Below are 18,285 nucleotides of genomic sequence, written 5' to 3'. Positions count from 1 at the left end.
TGGAGTCGTTTCCAGCAACGGTAAACAATCAGGGGAGGAAATCTCATGTTTGGTACATAAAAATGTAAGATTTAATCGAGGAATGCATTTACATACTGAAGGGGCGGGTTTGCTCAAAGCTGCCAAAAGAACTTGTTTATGGGAATCTGGTGCTGAGGAAAGTGTCCAGCCGTGAACCCAACACACACACACACACAGACGCACACACACACACACACACACACACACACACACACACACACACACACACACAGTGTTACTGAACTCTTCCAATAATGTTGGACTTACAACACGACAAAATTCTGGTGTGTCATTTCAAGAACAATAGATCAATACTTCGGGCAATTTGTCACTCGTGTTGCAGATGAGTGTGAGTGGGCTTGACTGGCAGAGACCGCACGTATTTTGTTCTTCCCCGAGGAAATAGATATAACTTTCAAAGGCAATGTATAGACAGACAGACAGATAGTTACATAGATAGATTAGACTGATAGCCCCCCCAAAAGAACTCCTTAAGTTGGAATATAAATAAATATAAAGCATGGCTCTTGATAAATGAATGAGTGAGCCGATAAGTTAAGGTGGTGAAGGGATAACCAATGATCGTCTTTATAATGGGATACAGCATACTCTGGCGTGAGCTCAGGACTGAGGGAGGCGTTTGTCGCAGCCGCGTCTGTCAGGCAGAGGGCGTTGATGGGTGTGAGGAAGGAGAGAGACATGTCACTGCTGGTCCTCGCAAAGGTGTGTGATACAGCTGGGACTCCTCACCTCTCATGTGGGTCTGGCAATTTGTGTCTCTCGTTTACACACACACACACACACACACACACACACACACACCTCTGAGACCGCATCAAGCATCTAGTCAAGCGAATGACAAAAAAGAAAATAAAGTAGGTACGGGAAACGCAGCCCTTAATATCCCCTAGGGAAATACGAATTATAAACAGCGATTCAAGAATTGTTCAAAGACAAAGCTGCACGTCAGAGAACACATGTACGGCAATTAGTAAAGCTGATACCTCTCTGGCAGGACGCCCGGGCTGCCTCGTGCCCTTCGCCAAACGCTCTGCACATAATATATTTCTCTACCAAATACTTTCACACGGGCACTGAAGCGGCACATTGAAAGCAGCAAATTGTGCTGGAGCTCGGACCTTTCAAGGGATCCGGGGCTACTCCCAGCGGAACTGTGTACATTCTGTGACATCATCAGATGCTTGCCGTAAGTCTCTGCAGGTCGTTGGAGATACAGAAGAAGGCGAAGAAGAAGAAGAAGAAGAAAGACTTGACGTATTTAGAAAGAAAGAAAAAAAGAGAGGGTTTTCTAAGACTGTCAAGGCGGAGGTGCTACCACTCACACACACGTAACAGGGGGAAGCGTTTAAGTACCGACCTCAAAAGTCAGGTGCTATATAATTTATCATTTAGTGGCCACTGGTGCGCCTGGTGAAGTACAGGAGGACCCACTGAACATGGATTATCTTGAAATTTATTAGACACTTTCAGTTCAAGTGATGATTACGGAGGTACAAGGGTAAACAAGTACTGTACGACCCATCATGATTATAAAGATTTTCATATTGTTATCTTTCTGTGTATTTAGTGTGTGTGTGTGTGTATGTGTGTGTGTATGTGTGTGTGTGTGTGTGTGTATTACTGACATTCTGATGCATGGTTTGATTTGCAAAGTCACTACAGTATCTTAAAATGTATTGTTTTTCCTCAAAGACGGGCACGCAAGTGCACATACATACATACACACATATACATTCATACATGTATGTGTGTGTGTGTGTGTGTGTGTGTGTGTGTGTGTGTGTGTGTGTGTGTGTGTGTGTGTGGACAGGGAAGAAAGAGTACTACCCTCGTATTTCCGAGAGTGTGGATGTGAGTAAATGAGTTTTTTCCCTCATCTGCTTCTGGCGCTACCTAGCTAACACAGAAAACGGGAAACAAGTACGCCTACTGTTCTCCGAACTCTACGAACCCATGACTTTCTTCGACGATCTAAATTTTCTAATATGATGCTGTTATGTCCTCTCATCTTTAAGCTGAGGTCGTCTACTTAGGAGACTTCAATGTGCACTGTAGGGGAATGATTGAACTCCTCCCGTAGAGTTAATAGGAGTCGGGGAAAGTCCTCACATTCTTTATTCTAAATGATCTACGTAAACATATCACCCACCCTGCCCATATTCCTGACCCTAGTGACCATTCTCCTGACACTGTGGATCTGTTTCTCGCCTCCAGCTACAAAAACTCAACCCCCTAGTGGGTTCTCATGACCAAGCCCTCGTAAAGGGCAACTCCTCCTCTAACCGCACCTTTTAAGACGTGAATACCGGGAACGGAATGACTTGCTGACTGGAGCAACTCGCGAAAACCTTCCTTGTCGCTTTTGATGGATCAGTAATTCTATCACTCAAAACAATGAATATGACTGGTATCACTGAACATCTATCCGGTCTTGGAAACCTCACAGTACACAAGATAATTAAGTCTGCCTTGAATTAACTGGGAGTCCTCTTCAGATGACGTAAATTTCTTTGATTTGAACAGTCTCTCCTTTTACACAGAGGATTGATCCATCCTTGAATGGAGTACTGCTCTCATAACTAGTAAGGTTCTAACTCTACACTGTAAACTAGAGTTGTCTAAAGTAGACCGGCTTATTATCTCTCCCAGTCTAACCTGACCACTTAAATGTACTTGCCGTACGCCATAAAGGTGGTTCACTTTCCCTTCTCTGTAGGTATTACGCACTTTGGTTTTTGCTCCCGAGAGCTGACTGCCTGTGTGCCCCCACAATCAGATAGACCACGTAATACTCTGCAAGCTACTGCATCATATAATTACTGTGTGACTGTTGGCAAAGCAGGGGTGGGGAGTTTTGATGTCTCCTCTGAACCACAAAGTTCCGGAGCCCTCAACACTTTAAGGTCTTTCCTAACATCTAAGACTTGGTTCTTTTTAACGAAAGGCTTTATTTGATTCAGGATTCTTAAACCATTTTCTTCTTTTCTTATTTCTCCTTCTTATTAATAATTCATTTCTAATTAAGGCGCAGCTTCAGTGTAAACTTATGTCTGTGACTGGGAAGGTAAAAATGGGGATCTGTGAAGGTACAGTACTCCTAAAATATTACATGGATGCGAGGCAGTGAGGAGGAGGGTGGATGTGTTGGAAATGAAATGTCTGAGGTAAATACATGGTGTGAGGTGGTTTGATCGAGTAAGTAATGAGAGGATAAGAGAGAGATGTCATAGTAAGAGCGTGGCTGAGAGGGCTGAACTGGATGTGCTGAAATGGTTTGAACATATGGAAAGAATGAGTGTAGAATAGTTGAAATAGGGGAGACCATACTGAAGACGGAAGGGAAAAGTGAAATGGCTTTGAGCCATCTGGGCCTGAACGTGCAGGAAGGTGAAAGCCGTGCACGTGATAGAATGAATTGGAAAGATGTGGTATACTGGGGTCGACGTGCTGTCAATGGACTGAATGAAGGCATGTGATGCGTCCGGGGTAAACCGTAAAAAGTTCTGTGGGCCTGATTGTGGATAGGGAGCTGTGGTTTCGGTGAATCACACATAACAGCTAGTGAATGGATGTGAGTGGATGCGACCTTTCTTCGTCTGTTCCGGGCACTTCCTCGCAAGCACAGGTTACGGTGATTAAGTATGAAAAAAATATATTGTATGATGGAAGCACTTTCTCACGTACACACCGCATTCTTGCAGTTGTTCATTTTTACAGAGTATCTATATGTCTGAGAGCTTTCCTTATTTGAGGAGAATGAGTGAAGGCAACTTCTTGTCTTCGCTCATTTAGAACATAAGAAATTTCTCTATAAAACTGAATAACGGCAAAAATGGAGTGGACTTTGATAAATTATTGTATCATATATATATATATATATATATATATATATATATATATATATATATATATATGGATGGGGTTGTTAGGGAGGTAAATGCAAGAGTCCTGGAAAGAGGGGCAAGTATGAAGTCTGTTGGGGATGAGAGAGCTTGGGAAGTGAGTCAGTTGTTGTTCGCTGATGATACAGCGCTGGTGGCTGATTCATGTGAGAAACTGCAGAAGCTGGTGACTGAGTTTGGTAAAGTGTGTGGAAGAAGAAAGTTAAGAGTAAATGTGAATAAGAGCAAGGTTATTAGGTACAGTAGGGGTGAGGGTCAAGTCAATTGGGAGGTGAGTTTGAATGGAGAAAAACTGGAGGAAGTGAAGTGTTTTAGATATCTGGGAGTGGATCTGTCAGCGGATGGAACCATGGAAGCGGAAGTGGATCATAGGGTGGGGGAGGGGGCGAAAATTTTGGGAGCCTTGAAAAATGTGTGGAAGTCGAGAACATTATCTCGGAAAGCAAAAATGGGTATGTTTGAAGGAATAGTGGTTCCAACAATGTTGTATGGTTGCGAGGCGTGGGCTATGGATAGAGATGTGCGCAGGAGGATGGATGTGCTGGAAATGAGATGTTTGAGGACAATGTGTGGTGTGAGGTGGTTTGAGCGAGTGAGTAACGTAAGGGTAAGAGAGATGTGTGGAAATAAAAAGAGCGTGGTTGAGAGAGCAGAAGAGGGTGTTTTGAAATGGTTTGGGCACATGGAGAGAATGAGTGAGGAAAGATTGACCAAGAGGATATATGTGTCGGAGGTGGAGGGAACGAGGAGAAGAGGGAGACCAAATTGGAGGTGGAAAGATGGAGTGAAAAAGATTTTGTGTGATCGGGGCCTGAACATGCAGGAGGGTGAAAGGAGGGCAAGGAATAGAGTGAATTGGAGCGATGTGGTATACAGGGGTTGACGTGCTGTCAGTGGATTGAATCAAGGCATGTGAAGCGTCTGGGGTAAACCATGGAAAGCTGTGTAGGTATGTATATTTGCGTGTGTGGACGTATGTACATGTGTATGGGGGGGGGGGTTGGGCCATTTCTTTCGTCTGTTTCCTTGCGCTACCTCGCAAACGCGGGAGACAGCGACAAAGTATAAAAAAAAAAAAAAAAAAATATATATATATATATATATATATATATATATATATATATATATATAGTGTGTGTGTGTGTGTGTACTGATATATAGATATGTATGCTGACAACAAGACAGACAGACATTTACAAGCAAAGCTACACTCTTGCTTATCTTACACGCTTGACTCTATACGTTTCATCAGCTCTAGTGGCATATCTACCCAGCTTTCTTATGATGAGAAGCTCCTAAATAATATCTACTCAATGATATTGCCAAAGGGTATCTTCAGTCCTTTTCACATCATTAAACTATAACCCACATCTTCGATTTTGTTTCAGGGGAAGATTTTGAACATACTGACACCAGGGCGCTTATTGCACGCCTTCCTGGCCTCAAATATCTAAACTTTGATGTCACTCAATCTCAAGATCTGTCTCTTATCTACAACATTTTCCTCTGTGTCTCCTTTTTCTTCTGCTAACTCTAGAAGTATATTCGTTTTTCTCTTCGATTCTCTGAATTCTTCCTCCATAAATTTGACATCCTCTCCTCCTCACGCTGAAAGCTTCTAGCCGAAAGATCTCACACACAACACAAGGAGTCGTTGCGATTCTCCCCACACAGATAGTGAGGGGTTGAAGACCTCACATCTCTCTGTTCTTAACGACCTGCAGCACACTATCAACCATCTTGCTCATGTTCCAGACCGTCACGACCAGTCTCCCGAAACTCTTGGATTCTGCTTCAACTCCAAACCTTCGTGCTATAACTGGAAAAAAAAAAAGAAGAAATACCGTCATTGTTTCCAGTTGTTTCATATGATCCTGTAATTGTGGAATCCAAGGTAAGTAAACTCCATCTTCTCCTCCGTCAATCATATAACTTTTGTGATGGTTATTGACCAACCTGCCGAAGGTGTCTTTCGTGGGAGACATATATATCCCCAGTTTTCTCCTAGGATTTCTCTTGATCCAGTCCATAACGCCATTACTCTTGTTCTGACGTAATGTAGGCAAGGCAAAAGACGAGTCGGGCGTTGGGGGAAGAAAATTCTTCTGCTTTTGGCTCAGCACTTCAGATTTCATCTCTCCAAAAGCATGCGTTATTCATGAGGCGATGCATTTCTCTATGCAGAGAGTGATAACCTGTCTTTCTCCTTAACCGAATATATTTCTAATAACTGCTGGTGATCTACCTTACTTTCTGGTTCGACAAAAGTTATGGTTATTTCTATTCCACTGATAAAACATTTTTTCTTCCTTTTTCCAATCATCGCTATATTTTCATTCCAATTTGGACCATTTCAGTATTACTACATCTCTACTTTCTCCACTTACTGATCCTGCGCCCTATCCTACACACAATCTCTCTCTCTCTCTCTCTCTCTCTCTCTCTCTCTCTCTCTCTCTCTCTCTCTCTCTCTCTCTCTCTCTCTCTCTCTCCCTCTCTCCTTATAACACACAAACAGTGATCACATACACACACATTCCATGGTGTGGTGCTTACCGTTATTAACCATGGGTCAGCACCGGCTCGCCAGGCGTCGGGTTAGCAAGGATTCGTATCTTTGGCGCAACAGTCGTCGGCCCACACCCAACCCAGATGATGTTCACCCTCTCAGACAGGCAGCCAACCGATTGGACGACATTACTCACTTGTGTTTTGACGAGGAATGCCTCCGAGTCGTGACTGTGCACTTGGCCCTCTGTTTCACTCATACCTTTCAAGCAAAACATGGAATGATGTATCTAATTCCAAAGAAGGGTGACCATTCTGATCCCTCTATCGATAACGTCATACTAATATACTCCTCACTGTTTGTAAAGTCTTTTTCAAAGTCTTTGCACACATTGCACGTCCTTAAGCATCACGATTCTCACTGTGATTTGCTGTTTGGTTTCCTAGAAACGACTTCCATCGGTAACGTTATTTTCTTTATCGTAAATATTCGGTAATCCTCTGTGTAAGATTCTGGGGATCCCGACGTCTTTAAAGCCCCTGATAGATTGTGTGGCATTAGGGCCGGCTTTGCAAATTACCTCTCTTGTCTTTCCTCCTTAAGTTTACCCTGTTTTCCAACTTACTCATGGACGCGCCCTTTGTGTCCTCAGTCTTTTGCTGCACTTATTTGTTCCCCCAAGACTGCTTCCATTACAGACCCACTTACAGTCATGTTCGAGTATTATGAACCAACACAGAAAATGGAGCAGACTTTGCTTAAAGTAAATTATGTGAATGGTCCATTGCTCACGATTATCTCTTGGAGCTGAAGAGATTCTCTCATTACGTGGGCTGATACCTCCTCTCCCATCTTCACTTTTATTCCTTGTGGACACAAAGCCTTCAGGAAATACAAAATATGATTAACCTTTGTTCGTAGGATTAATCTCAGCTTGATCCATAATATCCTGCTTAATTTACAAACAGTGTACTCTTTCGGTCTATGAACGTTTCTTATAATCCCCTATCTCCTCATTGGTATCATATTTCCTTATTCATTGAGTTTATTTCCGAGTGAGTCATTTTTTTTTTCTCTTTCATCTATCATTCTCTTCCCCTGGTACTGAATAAACTTCTGCAGACCAATAAGGAGTTTCCAACATCACCATCTTGTATGCCAATGACCTCTGTCCTTCTTTTCTTGATTGCCTTCATCCTCGAAACCTTTGGATGAGCTCCTCTGTTCTTTGGCCATAGACCAAGTTGTTGCCCTTTCAGTTCCACTGCAAGATTTATTTTTTTTTGCTACTGCATTTACTGACCTTGTTCCAAAATGTATTTCTCGATTTAGATGACTCGCCTGATCTGCACATGTATTTTTCTATATCTAACTGTTGCCACTACTTATTATCTAATAATCTACGTCAAGTATTTATATACAGTTTTTTTGCTTAAATTTACGAAGAGCAAAATCATTTCGTATATGAACGTCATCTCTCACGTCCAAAGCATAGCAACTCCACTGACCGCTTCTGACAGTGACAGACGCAGGCTCTCACGGCACTCCTAAACTTTTTTTCCACAGTTGAAACAACTAGTTCAAGTCCACAGAACGTTTACTTACTCCCTGCAGCTCTGTAATCATCATTTCCCGACAGTTAGAGGCGGGAGTGGGGGCCTCAAGGTCGTGTGTCTCGTCTCGAAGCACACAGTAAGATTTATTTACCTCCCTTTATGAGTTTCAACAGTTCCCTGAGGCCGATTCATGTCATAATCCACCTCACACTCACTCCACTGGTACATATCCTCTGTCTCTTCGATCCACTGCTACCCATGAGGGCTTGATCCTTCCCCTCCTCCTCCTCCTCCTGTTGCACAGTCAGGACATTTCAGACGGTGATTCGGCAGTAACTTGCAAAAGAATTGGCAGTTTCTCTACCGCGGTGAGGACACAAGGAGTTTGAGCGCATGTTTGTGTGTTTTTGTGTGTGAATGCTCGAGCGCGCGTGTGGTGTATACGTATTTGCAAGTTTGTGTGGGTTTACGTACATGTGTTTGCATGTTTGTGTGGGTGTAAATGTATTTGCAAGTTTGTATCGGTGTATATGCAAGGAAGTGTTCTGCATTCCTGTGTATAACGTATGTATAAATATGCAACATAGTGAGTCATGTCACTTGTTATCTGTGCCAAGGCTGTACAGAAATTAGCACCGACAGTTATATTACTTACATTTTGATCCAGTTTGTTCTTCTTGCAGTAAATATCAGTATTAGAGAGGGTCAAGTAGGTTGTCTGTTGTCTGTTTCTTCATTCTATTCTCAGATTACAGTGTGTGTTCAGAGTGAAGAAGCCCTGGCAACATATAGTTTGGTGGAGGGTGTTGCAGCTTTCTATGGGTCACTCTAAAGTACATAGCTCACGTCTAAGTGTATAGAATCTACGCTCTGTTACTTCCAAAGAAAATGGGTACCACGAATACCTCTGTTGAATTTTCCTCTAACCTGGTTCATCTTTCTTTTTTACGGATGAACTTTCAAAAGTCGGCTTTGCTTTAGATACCCTGATCACGTACAGTTAAGATTCTCTTGTACATCATTTTCTTTCTTTTGCTCGATCAATGTCTACTACTTCCACCAGCTCTAATATTTTCCCTTTCCCTTGGAGTCATATGAATTTGAACATCACTTTCAAATAACACTTTCGAAATACTTAAGTTTGCCATCCACGGCACCAATATCTTTTCATGTAAGACATTCAGCTTCACAGTAACACGGTTTTACAGTTTTCCAATACGTCATCGAAAAGGTAAGAGAATGGTCTTGCCCCGGGTGAATACCAGTGAGCGATATGCTCATTTTACAAGTCATAGAAAAGAAAGTTCTTCACGACTGTGTGACAAATGACTTATTCTCTGACGGTGTGCATCAGCATTTCGCCATACTTCCCAACATATGAGGAAAACAAACTGACACTTCAATGATACTCTGTGTGTGAGAACCTGCTTTCCAAAATGCTTTGATGACTCATAAATCGTAACGACGATAATCTTATCTAATCTAATCTTTGACGACTCATAAATCGTAAAGATGATAGCCTAATCTAATCTAATCTACTCTAATCTTTGATGACTCATAAATCGTAACGACGATAATCTAATCTAATCTAATCTGTGACGACTCATAAATCGTAACGACGATAATCTAACGACAGAGCGATTACGTTTACTTTATTCTACTTTTATCTTTACATGTCACTGACTTCTTTGCAGTATTCGTAACTCACTTTTCATGTTTAGCTATTTGGGCTTTTGGTCTATCGATGATTACTGGGTCATAAAGGCTATGAAGTTGGATTTCATCTTGTATAAGATCGAACATATGAATCTCCTTTATACGTTCAAGATAATTCTAAGTCCAAAACAAACTCTCACTGTGTACCAAGACCTTCTCTTATGGAGTTAATGTAATAAGTTTTAAACTGCATGATAATATAATAAATCCTTTCCCAGCAACGTTATACTACAATATTTTCCAATTATAATTATGATCTTACATCTTAATTACGTTTTGTCATAAAATGCAATAATAAATTCCTTACGTTACACTCTTTCGAGCTCAGAAAAGGATTCTATCTTCATTTAATCATCATCCCCCCCCCCCAACACTTACACACACACACACACACACACACACACACACACACTCGCTTGAAGCTTCCACAACTATGATGGTTTTTCGCAAAAGCTGCAGAGGCAAGGGAGAAAATCCAACAACTCTAATCTCGCGTCGGGGACATAATCAAAGGAACTTCTCAGCACAAGTGAGAATACCAGATTCACGAATGACGGCAATGATTCAATGTACGAAAAGGGTAGGCAACAACCACCGCTTGCATTTTGGCCAGGTGGCGCTGAGGTTGGCCATCAACGGCTCCCCTCATGACTCAGCCAATCATCAGCTTATGGCCTGGCCCAGTTTTTACAACAGCGCTAACAGTTAATTGAACGTGTTTTTGGCCTTTCGACTGCGGTGGCGTGTGGTGGTAGTTTGTCTGTTATTTGAGGCAATTAGCGGAGAAATTGGTGAGGGGACTCTCCACACCACACCCGGGGCAGGACTTGAGATTGAGAGGTTTAATAATCATATCAAAAGACGACTCCAGGGGATGACAGAGAAAGTTCATTAGCGATTCAGACCTGGAGATACACCGTCGTACAAAAAGGTGCATTCAGGAGCCAGTTTCGCAGCTACAAATTAACGTAGGCGGGCCATTAAGTGCCCCTGGAGTGGCTTCTTGAAGTGTTGAGTGAATTAGTGATGCGAAAACCGGGAATATCGGCCACCGGTCTCACGCCTGAGCCACGATGACCTGACCTAACCTAACCAGACACTGAGGTGTTATCCACCCCCACCGTGGCAAACGCGTTACTCTGGTTAATCAACCATAGCGCCAGGAAAACCGAGGGGGATGATCCTCTCCGTCCTATGGTATTCCACACACACACACACACACACACACACACACACACACACACACACACACACACACACACACACACACACAACACTTGGGCAATCCAAGACATGTAATTGTGATGGGAGATCACGAGATCGGCGCTGGAAGACCCTTAGTGCAGTAAGCACAGGTAATGTTCCTTACTATCACAAGACAACGCCTGGAGTAGCACAGATGATGCTGTCCATCTGCAGAATAACGCAAGTGTTTGACTGGGGTCGGACATACCATAGTGCAACCCATGGAACGCCAAAGGTAGCGTTCTGCATAGTGTCAGTTGCCGAAATTACGCCAAGGTGTGGCTTTGCCGAAAACGTAAATAATAATCAAGTGATCGAATTGATAATAGTACGATAAGCAGTGGCATATCCGAAAGACACCATTCTCATTTGGATGTTATCACTTCCTCACTATCTTGTAATCTTATCTTCTACAATTATAAAACTCCATAAATATCGTACCAAACATCAATAAAGCTTTGTTTATTCAGTGTTCTAAACTCATGTTTCTCCTTCTCGAATGTGATTTTACGACGTTCAAAAGCATTTTGTTAATATTGTTACAGCTAAATGTCGAAGTGATGAGAGATAACGACGCATATTTTACAAGAGGTGAGGCAGGTGGAAATTTGCGGAGAGGCATTCGAGTTTGTGCATTAGATCTAAAAGAGGATATGTAACAACGAGTAACAAGCATTCTACCTCAGTTAAAGGACCTTATCTTCAAGATGAGATAAGCAACCACAGACGTCTCCACATCCGAAGAGAAAAAGACAAACGAGAATATGAAAAAAATAAAAAGTCATAGTGAATATCACGTTTGTAAGAACGATCGCAATGGAGGTATTCATACTGAACTGGTCACTGAAAAGATGAAATGAGATATTGATCACCTGGAGGAGAGAGAGAGAGAGAGAGAGAGAGAGAGAGAGAGAGAGAGAGAGAGAGAGAGAGAGAGAGAGAGAAAGAGAGAGAGAGAGAGAGAGAGACCAACATTTGCAAGGCGATGTTTTACCACCACCCAACATAATGTTCTCTGTCGCTCACATTTTACGATAGATCTTTCCCTCAGATCTAATGTTCACTCTCAACCACCACCGTGTTCACCATGCTCGCTGTCACTCACAGCATGTTCACCATCACTCACCTTCGTGTTTCAGGTCACCCACCATCGCGTTCACTGTGACTCATCACATTCACTCTTACTCACTATTTTGACCACTTACTCACCATCATCTTCACTCCCAGTTACAATTCTGGTTACAATGACTCACTATCATTTACTCTAATGTTTCCATCATGTTCCCTATTACTCGCCAACATGTTCGCATGTTACACACCATCATCATCATCATCACCATCATGTTCACACTATCCCTCATTATGAGCAGTGAACATATTTTCATAAACGCTGGATGAAGTGAATGACTTTTGGTGACCTTTCAACCCTTCAATGAAATGGTTCAATGCACAAAATCATCCTGTTCACAGTTTGGTGAGCTTTTGTGGAAAACTATCTCTTTCTATTTCTTTCTCGTGTTATGATCGCTGGAAATCACTTATATAAACGCCATACGTTACAATTATTTTTACCATTATAATTCATTAATCATCATTATTATCATAATCATGCAGGAAGAGGACGGACTCCACTAAGACTGTACAACTACCTTACAGTAACTGATGATGATACAGCCACGCAAGAGGTGACTTTTTCACTAATGCTGTAACCTCAAGCTGGCGGACACATCTACATTATATATATATATATATATATATATATATATATATATATATATATATATATTACATATACGCTACAGATATCACAGCGAGATCAGAGTAGTGAGGTAGCCATTGGGATGGTAGAGTGAAAGTAGTTTAAATGTCTTGGTCTTTTTGGTCATATAGGAAGAGGGTAAGGCAGATCGAGTGACACTGTTAAGTCATATAGTGAAGGTGCGAGACGGGATAGTAGATCTGTTGGTCCTAAGCGTCATATACTGAAGCCAAAGTGTGTTGATCATCTCGGCCTTCAGCCTCATCGACAGCCAAAGGCCACTGAGGCTATCATCGACCTTCTGTTATAATCACCGATGGATGAAACGTAAACACCAGCCTTCTTCGGGCGTCCAAGAAAATTCTGCGACCAACTATGATCTCAATGTGAACCCCAAAATGGTAGCAATATTCGTGGTATCTAGATGTGTAAAAGCCTCGCAGGGAATATCTTACTTTTACTTTGTAGGGTTCCTGAGATTAAGACATATGTGTTAGCCTCGAAGTCGTTACAACAAAGGCAGATAATAATCGGCCGTTGTCGTTGCTGTGGTTGACGAAGAGGAGAAGTGGCTGCTGTGGCTATACTGGGATGGTAAAGCATAGGCCATGGCTTTAGTGGTCGTACACTGAAGGTGCGATGGACGTAATGGTCCTAGTCGTACGTCGGACGATGGTGCGGTACACGCAGTGGCTCCCGGAATCATCTAAATAAAATGGTCTTTGCCGTCGGCCAGGGAGGTGGTTGCCCAAGTGGGGTCGTGTAGTGAAGATACGATAGGTGTGATGGCTCTTACTGGTCGTCCGCTAGAGGTAGGGTAGATGTCGCAATGGCTGCAGTGGATGTCCATTTGAAGGTACGGTAAATGTAGTGGTATCCTATATAGATAGGGTAGACGTAGATGTCCTAGTGGTCGCCCAGTGAAGGCAGATATGGTGGGGTAATGAGCATATGGTCACAGAGATGAGTCATGAGAGGTATGGTTGGCTTAATCGTCGCTGGGTGAAAGTAGGAGAGTGAGAAAGTGTTGCTTAGCGGTCGTGTAGTGAAGACAGGGTGTAGATCTGACGACCAAGGAGGTAGTATCCCCTCTCTGTTGACCTGAGCAGCGGATCCCCATAGGGGCGGGTCTGCCCTGTGCTCAGCCATGCTAATATGATGACCGAGCATAAATATAATCATGTCTGCTTAAGACCTCTTTCCAGGACCATCTCTCTCTCTCTCTCTCTCTCTCTCTCTCTCTCTCTCTCTCTCTCTCTCTCTCTCTCTCTCTCTCGTTAATCCTCGTACGCTGTTAATCAACGCTGCCACGTAGCCAAATTAGCACCTGCTCCTCCAGTAATTATTACCTGCTCTCAGTTCGTTACAGCTGTTCTTCCCCCTCACTTGACGTAAGGTGATTCTGGCTATCTTCTCATCCACGTTATCCCCTTTCTTTTTTCTTGGATTACGTCTTCATCTTCGTGTTTTTAAGATTCTTGTGTTTCAACAACTCAGCAGTTGTCTCACTTCTGCGTTAAGGGCTATTGAGGGTCATTCGTTGAGAAGATGAAGTGCAATATTCTCATGCTCAAGCCTTGCCTTGATACCCCTCTGGTTTATCATTGATGGAGAACTAAAAGTTATAATTAGTAGCAGTTTGCGTCCGGTTCATATGCTTTGATCCTGCATTAGAATGGAGTTCATGTGTCACAGCTAAATGATAATGCTTCTAGGGATTTTCCAGTGAATGGACGTTGATTTTATATATATATATATATATATATATATATATATATATATATATATATATACTTATTTCTTTAATGTGTGTGTGTGTGTGTGTGTGTGTGTGTGCGCACCTTTGGTGAGGCTGTATCATCGCCAGTTGACGAAAAAATAGAGAAACTTTTCATTCGTAAGTAATCCATCACATTTTCATACATGTTCGCCGTTTCCCCCTTCTTGTGGAACCCTGTGCAATGAACGCTGCCAGTACCTGAACGCTGCCACTGCCTGAACTCTGCCACTACCTGAACGCTGCCACTACCTGAACGCTGCCACTACCTGAACGCTGCCACTACCTGAACAATATCTTCAGATGCAACAAATGTTTGACTGAATATCATAATGGTTCCCGGTCGACGCCCACGACCCATTAGATGAACGTGATCCCAGCTGGAGGCAAGCTCAGGTTTTCCTCTCCCGTGAGTTTCACTTTCTTGTTTTGTGTGTGTGTGTGTGTGTGTGTGTGTGTGTGTGTGTGTGTGTGTGTGTGTGTGTGTGTGTGTGCGTGTTTTCTCTTTGCCATTCTCTCCTTTCTTTTCTTTTTCTTGCAGTCATCATCATTACTGGAAGTTCTTTTTAGTCGTTTTTCCTGTGTTCTGATTTCATTACAGCTCTCTCTCTCTCTCTCTCTCTCTCTCTCTCTCTCTCTCTCTCTCTCTCTCTCTCTCTCTCTCTTCTCTCTTCTCTCTCTCTATCTATCTGTCGATCTATCTATCTATCTTTGATAAAATAATCCACAACGGAATCAAACGGAACACCCAACTGTCACCCATACAGCACAGCATGACTTCAGACCCAAACGCTTTACCACCAGACTACACACTGAGTTCGCACTTAATCCTAGATGGATTCAACCAACCACAACCCCCCGTTCACGCATAGTACTAGTGGCAATAGACATCAACAAAGCATTTAACATTGCGCCCCGACACATCTTCACACAAAACATACTAGACACAACCTTCCACAACGGTGATAAAAAGTGGCTGGCCAACTTCATAGCTTGCTGCCATGCCAGTGTTACCCATAACTGCTTCATCACCCTGAAACACTTGAGCTCTGCAATGGAGTTCCCCAAGTAGCAGTCCTTTCTCCAGCTCTCCTCAGTCTCTTCCTACACGACCTCCCATAACCTCATGCAAACTTAAAGATGAGGGTCCTTTCGTATGCAGACGACCTCATAACTGCGGCATAACACACTGGCACTACAGTAACAACATTATATTTGCAGGTGTACATGACACTATTGCAACAATGGTTCATCCAGAACAGCAAATATAACAAACCTGCAAACCATGCAAAACAAAGCAACAAAAAATCACTGGCTGTCTAGCAACTACAAACACTCAACTATGAAGTAAAGATCCTCGCAATACAGTCCCACCTTAACATGCTCGGCACTCTGCTCTATGCAACAGCATTGCGTACCCCTCCTATCCAGACCATTCTACAACTAACCACCATTTCCCAAGTAGAGATAAAAAGCTAACCCCTGCCTCACACTTAAGTAACCTTCCCAACCCCCAACAAGTACACCACTGACAAACAACATACCCATTGAAATAACCCGACAAGCAGTAAACAACCGATCTTACAAAATTCAGTCTGAAACTCTAATCCTCCATCAGAAACCACACTCTCCACAACAATGGAACTCACACCCATCCGCGCTCAAGCACTGGACATCACCGATCACTAAAACACAACTAATACCATTTCAGCATATCCTAAGACCATGGCCACAAGGCATCCACCACAAGGAAGAGACCGAACACTTACTACTCAGTTGCCCTACGCTTTCTACTCAGACGCACACACATCACAACACTTTTTGACCTGTGGTCCCGACCAGTGGACGTGGTCGGCTTCCTGAGCGCTGCAAGAGCCTCATGATAATGGAGGGGACTCCTGGAGCAGGAAGGCAATATATATATATATATATATATATGCTCACTTCCAGCCCCAGAAGTCCATTCTGTTTTCATGAGGCTCCTGCAGCGCTCAGGAAACCAACCACGTCCACTGGTCGGGACCACAGGTTATAAAGTGCCGTGATGCTGGGTATATGTTTATGTGTGGACAGTGCTGGGTAACTGAGTTGTAAATACTCGACATCTTCATTATGGTAGATGCACCCTGGGCATGACGGGTCTTGGGATATGCTTAAACGGTGTTTGTAGCGTTTATAGCGATGGGTTGATGTCCAGATAGCAGTCTTGCCATCGGAGAAAACTCAGCTTGGTGGACCTATCACACCACTGTCATGTCACTCTCACGGCACCATGTTATACAAGAGGATATTAACATATGCACTGAGAGTATAGATAGGCAACTATAGGCTGAGGGATAATGTATGCAGCAGGGAGCTCTGCAAGCAGTAAGGTCCACTGTAGCAGTTCATGTACCCTTGCTGGTTGCTTGTGTACCCAGAAGTGGTTAGTTTTGTATCAGGTAAGATATTTACTTGTTTCTATCCTATGCATCATCTATACACATTACAAATCGAGTATGTTACTCTGTATTGACAAATGGATGTTAATATAAAGTAGTAAGAAAGAGCTATATATTCTAAGAATCAATATCTATTTCGATTATCTAGAATTTGCAGTAAGAGGATATATATATATATATATATATATATATATATATATATATATATATATATATATATATATATATATATATATATATATATATTGACCTTTTAGTTGTCAACAACTTTTTATATGGTCGTAACTGGTATCCAGATTAAAGCATGTGCAAGATATTATTGAAATTCTGCGTGTTACCTCCTCAGAATTTTTACTCGAACTTTTTTGAATATTCCTGTAATAACCTTATCACTAATTTGGCCGAGCTTGTGCGTATGAGGCTGCAGTTCCTGGTTTTCCAATTAGCCCCACATGTGGTCACAGAAGAAAGAGGCTTGCGTAATGTCGATTACAAGAGAAGATTTTTGCGTAGGTGCAGGGATTGCGAGAGACTTGAATCACAGAATGTAAAAGGATGGAAGATGAAGATACTTTGAGACAGAATCGTGTGAGGAAACGATAGGACTCGGTGGAATGAAGAAGATCGGAGTGAAACGCGTGAGATTAACCTTGAATCATGATACACTTATATGAAAGAAGGTGGGGGAATGTTAATGTGGAATTATGGGGACTGAAGAGATGGCTGACGACAAGAGCCTCAACTCAAGGTCACAGATCTGCGAAATTCATTTGGGAGTGAGTAATAAAGTATAAGATAATTACACGTATGTCCACGTAATGAGAAGGAGGAGAAGGTAAAGATACAATCTGACGAGAACCTGTACGAAGTAACAGAGGATGGCATACCAGGAGAGAAGAATGTGGGTAATGGGTGGCTTCAAGACCGTGAAAAGATTCAAGAAATGGTGAAAAGTGAGAAGAAAAATGAGATGATTTGGTACTACGAGAGTGTACACACACACACACACACACACACACACACACACACACACACACACACACACACACACACACACACACACACACTGGAGCGTCGTAGCTTCAAGACAACTTGGGGTGGAGGGTGTGGGTGTTAGAATCAAAGGAGGGACAGGTGGTTATGGAGGTCTAGGTATACATGAACATTAGAAGAATACATGACTGGACTGTACGCACGAACGATGATGCTTGTAAACAGACTTGGTACAAAGACTGAAAAGCAGGGGACCAACAACAGGACGTTCGATTTTTTTTTTTTTTTTTTGTATGTGTGTGTGTGTGTGTGTGTGTGTGTGTGTGTGTGTGTGTGATAACAAAG

This window comes from Panulirus ornatus, chromosome 8, assembly GCF_036320965.1.
Source record: "Panulirus ornatus isolate Po-2019 chromosome 8, ASM3632096v1, whole genome shotgun sequence".
NCBI classification, from domain to species: domain Eukaryota; kingdom Metazoa; phylum Arthropoda; class Malacostraca; order Decapoda; family Palinuridae; genus Panulirus; species Panulirus ornatus.
The sequence above is the reverse complement of the archived record's forward strand: the minus strand, read 5'-3'. Positions refer to the sequence as shown.